Source organism: Hylobates moloch, unplaced genomic scaffold (assembly GCF_009828535.3).
Source record: "Hylobates moloch isolate HMO894 unplaced genomic scaffold, HMol_V3 SCAFFOLD_2, whole genome shotgun sequence".
Classification (NCBI taxonomy): domain Eukaryota; kingdom Metazoa; phylum Chordata; class Mammalia; order Primates; family Hylobatidae; genus Hylobates; species Hylobates moloch.
The window spans coordinates 166,294,320-166,306,383 of record NW_026652277.1 but is presented as its reverse complement, the minus strand read 5'-3'; the positions used below and the strand labels follow the sequence as shown (position 1 = coordinate 166,306,383).

The window sequence follows — 12,064 nt, the reverse complement described above, 5'->3', positions numbered from 1 at the left end:
TTTTTTTTTTTTGAGATAGATAGAGTCTTGCTCTGTCACCAGGCTGGAGTGCAGTGGCGTGATCTCGGCTCACTGCAACCTCTGCCTCCCCAGGTTCAAGCGATTCTCCTGCCTCAGCCTCCTGAGTAGCTGGGACTACAGCCACGCGCCACCATGCCCAGCTAATTTTTGTATTTTTAGTAGAAATGGGGTTTCACCATGTTGGCCAGGATGGTCTTGATCTCTGGACCTTGTGATCTGCCCGCCTCGGCCTCCCATAGTGCTGGGATTACAGGCGTGAGCCACCGCACCTGGCCCTGTTTAGTACATTTTCTTGTTCTGCTTTCTGTGAACCATGGCAGATAAACCACAGTTGAAACAACTGTTCATTAATTCAGAGTATGGAATGGAAACCCTGTTTCTTAAATTTGTAATAGAACTAATACAGCTGTGCTTTAAAAGTAAGATGTGGAAGAGATATCCAATGTATTCCTAACTAAATTAGAATAGTCTGGATAAAATTTATTATACACAAGCAAGATTAAAAGAAATGGTATAGCACATAAGCAACACAGCAAAGCAAAATAAACAAGTACAGATGGTCCCCGGCTTAATGATGGTTCAACTTACAATTTTTTGAGTTCCCAATGGGTTTATCAGAGTGTTAAATGCATTTTTGTCTTACAGTGGGTTTATGGGGATGCAGCCCCATCGTAAGTCAAGGAGCATCTGTATAAAATGATGGCTGAAGGTGCAATTCTAAAAGAAAATATAATCCCTGAACAACAAAAAAGTGATGAAGGAAAAGGTGGAAAGCACTTGAAAATCAAATCAGCACAATTACAGAAGTAGAAACAGCACATTAAAGAATAGAAATGGGGCTGGGTGTGGCGGCTCACGCCTGTAATCCCAGCACTTTGGGAGGCCAAGGTGGGTGGATCACAAGGTCAGGAGATCGAGACCATCCTGACCAACGTGTTGAAACTCCGTCTCTACTAAAATACAAAAAAAAAAAAAAAAAAATTAGGTGTGGTGGCACGCCCCTGTAATCCCAGCTACTCAGGAGGCTGAGGCAGGGGAATTGCTTGACCCCAGGAGGCAGAGGTTGCAGTGAGCCGAGATCTCGCCACTGCACTCCAGCCTGGGTGACAGAGCAAGACTTTTAGTCTCAAAAAAAAAAAGGATGAAAATTCTATTAATAGAGAGGTGGCTGGATGGATATGGAACCACAATAGATGCAGAAGCAAAATAAAATAATTAGAATAGATAAGCTGTTCAATTGTAAAGGCAATAGACAGGCATTGTCAACATCACCTCAAGGAATAGGGACCTATGTGCCTTTCCTGACAAATTTGCTTGTTAATTAAATCCAGACATTTTAAAAAAAGGGAATGAAAATAGCACACTTTAAAATGCAAACAAAAACCCTAAAAACCAAAACACGTATGTTAGAAAACAATAATGTTGGAGAGAAAGAATTGTGTGCTCAGCTAAGTTGCCCTTGAAACGGGTACAAAGGTAATGGACCGGCACGCTCAAGCTCAGGTAAGTTGCCCTTGAAATGCGTACAAAGGTAATGGACCAGCATGCTCAAGCCTGCAAGAATTGGGAAATACTGTGCAGTTCTAGTTTTATCTTCTTAGCCTAAAGTAAATTAAGTTTATTAGATAATGACATATAGTATGCCATACTATATGTCATTAATATTAAACATAATTTACAAGCTATGACATATAGCATACTATGTCATCTAGTAAATATTAAACATTAAATATATATGTATTCTAGAGTATATATTTAATAACCTATATTTAATAAACATGTTTTATATATTCTGGAAATCTATGTGTATATGTATAGTAAAATGCCAGACACTATAATACACATAGAAAGATTTCTAAAATAATGTTTATGATTACTTCTGGGTAGATTTTGGGTGAACTTTTCATACTTTAATGCTTAATTTTATGAGTATTTGTTACTTTTTTCTTTTTTTTTTTTTTGAGACAGAGTCTCACTCTTGCCCAAGCTGGAGTGCAATGGTGCGATCTCGGCTTGCTGCAACCTCCGCCTCCTGGGTACAAGTGATTCTTTTGCTTCAGCCTCCCAAGTAGCTGGGATTAAAGGCACCTGCCACCCATACCTGGCTAATTTTTGTATTTTTAGTAGAGATGGGAGTTTCACTGTGTTGGCCAGGCTGGTCTCGAATTCCTGACCTCAAGTGATCCAACCTGCCTCAGTTTCCAAAAGTGCTGGGATTACAGGCATGAGCCACTGCACCCAGCTGAGTATTTGTTACTTTGATACACAATTTATTTTAAAAAGAAAGCTCTATAAAAGTCAAAATCCAAATCATAGACACTGTGCTCATTGGTCAAGTTATTGCAACATAAGATGGAATATTAGTGAAAAAGGAATCTTAAAAAATAATAACAGGCTTCTGCTTTCAGTAATAGCAGGATAGATCATTTGGATCTAATGTCCCAGTGAGGACAATTAAAGAATCTAGATGAAATGTTTTTAATTGATCAAAGAGCTACAAAGAAAATAATGATTTATTGGCAAAAATAAATGATTATTATGATTATGAGACAGAGTCTTGCTCTGTCGCCCAGGCTGGAGTGTGCAATCTCGGCTCACTGCAACCTCCGTCTTCCAGGTTCAAGCAATTCTCCTGCCTCAGCCTCCCAAGTAGCTGGGATGACAGGCATGTGTTACCATGCCCAGCTGATTTTTGTATTTTTAGTAGAGACAGAGTTTCCCCAAATTGGTCAGGCTGGTCTCGTGACCATACTCATCACCTGACCTCAGGTGATCCCCCCACATCGGACTCCCAAAGTGCTGGGATTACAGGCGTGAGCCACCATACCTGGCCCATTATTTTATCTATAGAAATAGCGTCCAGGAGGCTGGGCGTGGTGGCTCATACCTGTAATCCCAGCACTTCGGGAGGCTGAGGTGGGTGGATCACTTGAGATCAGGAGTTTGAGACCAGCCTGGCCAACATGGTGAAACCCCATCTCTACTAAAAGTACAAGAATTGCCAGGCATGGTGGCGGGTTCCTGTAATCCCAGCTACTTGGGAGGGAGGCTGAGGTGGGAGAATCCCTTGAACTCGGGAGGCAGAGGTTGCAGTGAGCTGAGATCGCTGAGATCATGCAGCCTGGGTGACAGATCAAAACTTCATCTCAAAAAAAAAGTCGAGGAAAAGGCAAGAAACTGAAGAGGAGACCAGCAAGCAGAACTACATTGGCTTGAGGCAAGGGTCCCACTCACATATTTGGCAGCCCCTGTATGGTGACAAAAAAGAGTCCCCTGTGGGCAGATAGTATTTGTTTATTTATTTTTGAGTCAAAGTCTCTCTCTGTCACCCAGGCTGGAGTGCAGTGGCACAATCACAGCTCACCAGATAATTTTTAAAAGGCCTTTCCTCTTCCAGCATATGGCTTGGGGCATAGAGCAGGGATTTGTATTTCTGATCCCACTTAACTTTTTTAGTTGGGTCTCTTTGTACAAGGTCCCACTTTGAGGTCATTTGCAGAGCCAAAAGCAGCAACTGAGAAATGGAGCTATGGTTTTGGCAAATTTCCAAAGTAAGAGGGACAGAAGTTAAAGACTAGGGCTTGCCAAGGGAGTCTGATAGTCCCAAACACATTAAGCAGGGACTGTAAAGGGCTGTATACACAAAGTAAGGGTGACCTAGAAGGAAATATACTGTGCTCGTGACTCTTGGGTGATTCAAGGAATCTCAAGCCCACCACTTGAGTTAAGGGGATTCCAGAACGGGAGTGTCTAGGCATCTGACCAAAGCAAATTAGGAGGATATATTCACCCCAGCCTTTAAATTATGTTCCTACAAATAGTTTTAAAAATACCATAATCCGTGAATAACCAGGCATACAAGGAAATAAGATACCATGAATGAGAACAGCAGCAGACCAGATCCCTGTGCCAAATAAATAAATAAACAAAACTTGAGATACTGGAACTATTAGACACAGATGATTAAACAACTATGCTTAGCATGTTTTTTTAAAACACAAGGTGAAATATCTTCATAAACAGGTTTATATAATGACAGGTTTTAGAAAGTCTAAAATAGATTTGACTTAGAATATAAATAGATTCTAGACAAGGAAACTAGTTGAAATTAGATTACACCTGAAGAAAGTTTGTGAACTGGAAGAGAGGTTAGAAAGAGAAAGTATTCAGAATGTAGTACCGAGAAACTAAAGGTAGAAAATATGGAAGAGAGGGTAAGGACATAGACAAGTAAAAAGAAAGTCTGCCATAAGGTTAATTAGAGTACCAGAAGGAGAGAGAAACAGAGTGTCTTAGAGGCAGTATTTGAAGAGATAAGGTTTGAGAAGTTTCCAGAACTGATGAAAGACACTTATCCACAGACTGAAGAAGTTAATCCAAAGCAGAGCATATAAAAATAAATCTGCATCTATACAGAGAATAGGGACACTGCAGAAAAGCCAAGACAAGAAGAAGATCTTAAAAGTAGTTAGAGAAAAATGTGTAAAGGACAACAGTTAAAATTGCTGCTGTTGAGAAGTCATAAGTCAATGGAAGCCAGAAGACATTGGAATGATATTGTCAATGTGCTAAATGAAAACCACTTCCAATCTAGAATTATACATCCAGTACAAATCATAAACACTTAAAATATTAAGGTGAAATAGACATTTTATATAAAGAAAGAGTTTACTGCCAGCAGACCTTCATTAATGGAAGGCAGAAGGCAAATGATCCAGCCAGAGGCACTGGAATTCAAGAAAGAATGTGGAGTGAAAAAAGAGGTAACTACTAGGATAAAGTAAATAAAAATTTTATAAAACGTATATCAAGTGGGTGTTAAAATATGTAAAATTAAAATACACAGCAACTATAGCATATAAGTTGGGGGTGGATAAATGGAGTTAAGTGCTCCAAGGTTGTTGCATTATTCAGGAGGAAAGTAAAACAATGATTATCACTAGACTTTGAGAATTTAATGATACGTATTTTGTTTCTAAGATAACCAGTAATAGACAAAAAATAGTGTATAATGAATTCCAAATTAGGAGAAAAGAAAACGGGGAATTAAAAAAAAAATCTTAAGGCACAAACAGAGGGGAAAAGAAATAAGGAACAGATGGTACTAAGAGAAAGCACAAAATGGCATGGCAAATTAAAACCCAAATATAGTAATAATTGCATTAAATGTAAATGAACTAAATGCCCCAGTTAAAAGATAGTGTGTCAGACTGGATAAGAAATAACACCCTACTATATAAGAGACCCATCTGACACAATCAAGTGAAAAAAGAGGCACAAATTGCCAATATTAGGAAGGAAGAGGAAATATCAGTACAATGCACACATTACAAGAGGATATTAATACATACTTTTAGGCCAATATTACTCAATTTTTAATAGAAAACTCCAAGGAAAATACAGCTTACCCAAGTTGGCTATGAAATATAAAACTTTTATAGTCCTATTCATATAAAAGGAATAGAATAAGTGGTTTTAAAGTCTCACAAACTATAGGCCCAAGTGAATTCAATGTACTGTTCCTTACTGGTCAGGAAGGACTAGCCATATTTATGACTTCGAGATTATCAGTATATTCTTACTGCTGAAAATCATCAGAGAACATTTATGACCTCTCTTTTATGTATTAAAATTAGCTTAGAACAAACCTAGACAGAACTTGACTGGTGAGTGCTACGGAAAGTTTAAGGAGGAAATAGTTCCAATATTATCAAGCTTTCCCAGTTAATAGAAAAGAGTGTAGTCCCCAGCTCATTTTATGAGGTTAACAAAACTCTGATACCAAAACCATTCAAGGACAGTATAAAAAAGGGAAAGTTACAAGCCATTCTCATGGACGTAGCTGCAAAAATCCCAAGCAAAAATATTGACAAATTAAAGCCAGCAATATTTAAGGTGATAAAATAATCTCTCCAAGTTGGAGTTACGCAATGAATGCAAGGTTTGCTTAGCACTGAAAAATTGATCAACGTAATTCACCAAATTAAACAAAAGGAAAAATCATAATCATTGCAATACACACAAAATATCTGATAAAATTCAACCACTATTCATGCAAAAGATAAACTTAGCAAGCCAGGAAGAGAATTTTCTCAATAAAGTATATTTAAAGAAAAAAACAACAATAAACATCATACTTAGTGGTAAAAATATTAACATCTTCCCTCTGAGAACAGGAATAACACAAGAATGCCTACCAGCAGCATTTTTAACATCGTCCTAAATGTCCTAGCCAACTCTGTAAGGCAAGAAAAAGACACAAAGATACAAGGATGAGAAAGGAATAAACAAAATTCATTGTTTGCTAATATGATTATTTACATAGAAAATCCAAAAGAATCCACAGATACCATGTTTTATCAATTCCAAGACACATTTTACAATATTTGAACATCTCTGTAATTGGGCTGCATCTCACAACAGATACTGAGTCATAATTTAGTTGGAAGCCTTCTTAAGAATGATGGTACATGAATGGTGTATCTGATAACTGATGGTATACTAGGTGTATCAAAATACAGTAAATTGTTAGAATTTTGAGAGTCTGGCAAGGTGGCTGATGCATTCAATATAAAAAGTCTGTAAGTATACTAGTAAAAAATAGCAGATGAATTTTAAAATAAGTATTGTCTGTTGGATATAATAATGACATTAAGGTTATGAAAGAAAATGTTGGAGATACACGTTGAAAGTACCGAGGAGTCAAGTATGATAGCAGAATTGCTTTAAAATATTTCAGCAAAGGAAAAATATATAAAGCAAATATAGCAAAGTGTTATTACTGTTAATTCCCAGGTGACAGATATGCGAGGGTCCAGACTATTCCCTCTGATTTAATGTATGTATGAAACTTTTTATAACAAGTTAAAAACTAAGAAACATCAAGGAAAACCTTAAAGGAAGAGATGTGATGGGTTCTTGGACTGAAGACTCAATACTGTAAAGCTGTCTATTCTATTCCATGCAATCCCAATAATTCAAACAGGTTTTTAAAAAATGGAACTTCAATTGATTTTAAAATTGGTCTAAAAATACACAGACTCAAAAATAGTCAAGACACTCTTAAAGAAAAGGAATATGGTGAGAGTGCCTATCAGATATCAAAGTTAAATAAGACAACGTTGTATTGGCACACGGATAGACAAGCAGGCCAATGCTACAGAACACGGACAGCCCAGAGGGTCTACATTCTGGAACAGCTGTATGAGCTGCTCAGGGAAACCTCTCCCCCAGAAACTGGTCAAAATTAGCAAAAGCAACCATTCAGTATCTCTAGAGATTGACCAAAAGGCTGACAACAAATTGTGAAACATTTATTCAGCAAGATCTAAGGAATCTTGGTAGGAGCAAGGCGAGGGCATCACTTTGGAACTAGAACTAGAGCCTTCACCATCCCCCACAGATCTGCCTTGCACAAAGACCTGTTCCAGCAGGTAGAGTGTAACTGACAGCAAATCAATTTCTCTCTCACTCTCTCTCTCTCTCACACACACACACAATTTTGTACCCTATGACTAAAAAAAAAAAAAAATTATATTGATGAAACCACTTCACAAATCAATCCTCCACATGGCCACAGTGAATGTTAACACATTTTTAAAAGTAGATGGTTTTCTAGGTCATAGTTTCAGGTCCCAGGCCAATAACATTAGGGGTAAGCAATTTAAAATGCCAGAAAAAAAAAAACAAAAACCAAAAACAAAAAACCCTTAACTATTTGGAAATTATACAGTCTCCTAAATAACCAATGGATCAAAGAGAACACAATGACAATTTATAATCTAGCAATTAATGACAAGGAGAAAATTTCATGCCAAAATGTGTAGGGTGCAGTTAAAGCTAAAATCAAGGGAAAATGTATAATTTTAATTAAATACCTTTATTATTAACTATGAGAGACCAAAAATGAAAACCCAGTTCTACTATTAAGAAAACAAAAGTAAAAGTACAAAACAGATCCAAGTTAAAATTAAAATTAAAGATGTTTAAAAATACAAAGAAAAAATATATTTTTAGGCAGTCTCACTCTGTCACCCAGGATGGAGTGCAGTGGCGCAATCTTGGCTCACTGCAGCCTCCGTCTCCTGGGTTCAAGCAATTCTTGTGCCTCAGCCTCCCAAGTAGCTGGGATTACAGGCATGCACCACCATGCCCGGCTAATTTTTGTATTTGTAGTAGAGATAGGTTTTTCCCATATTTGGGAAAAATATGAACTCCTGACCTCAAGTGATCTGCCTGCCTCGGCCTCCCAAAGTACTAAGATTACAGGTGTGAGGCACTGCACTGGCCAAAGAAAAATATTTTTAAACACAATACAGAGGGAGCTGGGCATGGTGGCTCGCACCTGTAGTCCCAGCACTTCGGGAGGCCAAGCGGGGGGAAGATTGCTTGAGGCCAGGAGTTGGAGACCAGCCTGGGCAACATGGTTAAACCCTGTCTCTACAAAAAATAGAAAAAACTAGCCAGGCATGGTGGCAAACCCCTATAGTTTCAGCTACTTGGGACCTGAGGTGGGAGGATCGCTTGAGCCCAGGAGGTCCAGGCTACAGGGAGCTATGATCATGCCACTGCACTCCAGCCTGGGTGACAGAGTGAGATCCTGTCTCTAAAAAGAAAAGAAAACAATAGAAAGATATATAAATCCCAAAGTTGTTCTTTGAAAATGTCAATAAAATTGAATAACCACTTGAGAAACCTAATTCGGGAAGCAAGAGCAATGGTTTATTACTTAACAAATGGTCATTGTATAGGCATCCCTCAGGAAGAAGCTGTTGGGCCCACTTCATACCATTTCTAAACTATATTCCAGATGCTTTGAAGAGTTGCTGTTAGCCCAAGCAAAGCCTATTAACCTTAACCATTCTACCACACAGATTTATTCAGATATTTCTACGACCAACTTCTTCTGTTATATACAGAATAAAATCCTAAACTATAAGGTCCTCTGAAATTATCTTTACCATTGGCTAACATCCTTTCTATTAATCGCCTCTGTTACTTTTCAAATTCTTAATCCTCTTTCTGCTCTGCAAAAAGACAATGTCAAGAGAATGAAAAGACAAGCCACAGACTCAGAAAATATTTACAAAAGATGTATCTGATAAAGGACTGTTATCCAAAAGGTATGAAGAACGCTTAAAACTCAACAGTAAGAAAATGAACTTTATCCATTTAAAAACTGGGCTAAATATATGAACAGATACCTCACCAAAGAAGACACACAAATGGCAAACATACAAGATGTTCAATATCATGTCATCTAGGAAATTGCAGATTAAGACATCATTACATACCTGTTAGAATGGCCAAAATCCCAAAACGCTGTCAGCACCAGATGCTGGTGAGGATGTGGAGCAACAGGAACTCTCATTCACTGCTGGGGGGAATGCAAAATGGTACTGCCACTTTGGAAGACAGTTTGGCAGTTTCTTACAGACATACTCTACCATATGATCCAGCAATTACACTCCTTCGTATTTACCCAAATGAACTGAAAACTTACGTCCACACAAAAACGTGCACATGGATGTTTATAGCAGCTTTATTCATAATTGCCAAAACTTGAAGGCAACTAAGGTGTCTTTCAGTAGGAGAATGGATAAACTGGTACATCCAATGGATTATATTCAGCACTAAAAAAAAAGATATCCACTCATGAAAAGACTACATACTGTGTGATTCCAACTCTATGACATTCAGGAAAGGGCAAAACCACGGAGACAGTAAAAGATAAAAGTTGCCAGGGATTGAGAGGAGGGAGGGAGGAATAGGTGGGGCCCAGAGGATTTTTAGGGTAGTGAAACTCCTCTGCATGATACTGCAGTGGTGGATCCATGTCATTATACACTTCCAAGCCCATAGAATGTGCAACACCAAAAGTGAACCCTAAACTATGGACTTGGGAGGATGATGTATCAATGTATTCAATTGATTGAAACAAATGTACCACTCTGGTGGGGGGATGTCAATAGCGGAGGAGGCTGTGTACATGTTGGGGTAGGGAGGATATGGAAACCCTACTTTCTGTGCAACTTTGCTGTGAACATAAAACAGCTCTGAAAATATAATTAATTAAAAAAATAGTTCACAATTCATTTTTGAGACGGAGTCTTGCTCTGTCGCCCAGGCTGGAGTTCAGTCACGCAATCTCAGCTCACTGCAAACTCTGCCTCCCAGGTTCACGCTATACTCCTGCCTCAGCCTCCCGAGTAGCTGGGACTACAGGCGCCCACCACCATGCCTGGCTAATTTTTTGTATGTTTAGTAGAGACGGCGTTTTTACTGTGTTAGCCAGGATGGTCTCGATCTCCTGACCTCATGATCCGCCTGCCTCGGCCTCCCAAAGTGCTGGGATTACAGGCATGAGCCACCGTGCCTGGCCCAAAATTCTTAATACTCTTCTCCCAAATCTTCCCTGTCTGTTCACAATTACTCTCTCATTTATACTCATTTGTTTATTTGAGACAGAGTCACACTATGGCTGGAGTGCAGTGGCGCAATCTCGGCTTGCTGCAACCTCTGCCTCCTGGGCTTAAAGGGATTCTCCTGCGCTTAAAGGGATTCTCCTGCTTCAGCCTCCTGAGTAGCTGGGATTACAGGTGTGCACCACCTCTCCCAGCTAATTTTCGTATTTTTAGTAGACACAGGGTTTCACCATGTTGGCCAGGCTGGTCTCAAACACCCGGCCTCAGGTGATCTACCCGTCTTGGCCTCCCAAAATATTGAGATTACAGGCGTGAGCCACCATGCCCGGCCTCATTTGTACTCTTATTACCTCATTGAGATATAGGCAAACAATTTGCCTTGGATGAGAGTGCGTTTTAAACCTATCTCTCCCACTCCCTTGGAAAGGAAGTTTCTGCAACTGGCTGTCAGATTTAGTGAATTTAATATGCCTCCTTACTGGTCAGGAAGGACTAGCCATATTTATTAGAGATTATATTCTTATTCCTGAAAATCATCAGAGAACATTTATGATCTATATTGTATTAATTAGCTTAGAGCAAACCTAGACAGAACTTGAAGAGCGTTTACTTCCGTCTCCTGCCTCTATGCTGTAATGGACTCAAGCTAGCAGTTCAGTTTTTATAAGTTTGCTATAAAATCGTACAGAAAATGAATTCTAGCATCTCTCAAGTCTTGTAGATAAGTAGCATAAAGTTATTATATGTTATGGTAGTATTCCCTGCTGGCAGCATTCAAGTCATAAATTCTTAATCAAATGATTACTTTTCTGTCTTTTGAACTTAATTTGATGGTTAAAAAAACAAACCAGTTGGGCGCAGTGTCTCACACCTGTAATCTCAGCACTTTGGGAGGCCTAGGCAGGCAGATCACGAGGTCAGGAGTTTGAGACCAGCCTGGCCAATATGGTGAAACCCCATCTCTACTAAAAATAGAAAAAAATTAGCCAGGCATGGTGGGACATGCCTGTAAGCCCAGCTACTCGGGAGACTGAGGCAGGAGAATTGCTTGTACCTGGGAGGCGGAGGTTGCAGTGAGCAAGATCGCACCACTACACTCCACCCTGGGCGACAGAGTGAGACTCTGTCTCCAAAAAAAAAAAAAAACCCCAAAACTCTAGAGGAATAACTAAATAACTAGTAATTGCATTTGATCCAGAACAGAAGGTAGCCAAAGATATTCTAAGGTTCTCTTCATATCTGAAAAGAAGTAAACCTAATTTAAAAAAAAGACAAAAATATTTAATAGGTATCACGTACAACTTCAGTACAAATTTTCACTTCAAAAAATATTACAGGATTTTATTAATCACTAGTCCCCCAATAATCTTTGCAGCTTTCCTTCCCAATGAAATGACTTCATTATAAAGTGAACACTTTGAAACATTACTTTGTTTATACTTACACACCCATCAGGGAGAATTTTATTATGTGCCTTGAACTTCAACAACGTTAAACTGTTACAGGAATTGCTTAAGCTGATGTCCTAATTCGATCATTAACCAAAACATATTTTAAGAATAGGCAAGAAGTCTGAGAAGATGGTGATGTAAAAGGGACTAGGCTTGGGGTCAGAGAGA

General features: G+C 38.8%; 1 protein-coding gene across 1 annotated transcript in view; it reads left to right on the top strand.

The window, feature by feature from the left end:
* SERAC1 (serine active site containing 1) overlaps positions 1-12,064 on the top strand; it is a 79,246-nt gene that overhangs the window by 58,560 nt on the left and 8,622 nt on the right. The gene's annotated exons all lie outside the window — the stretch shown is intronic.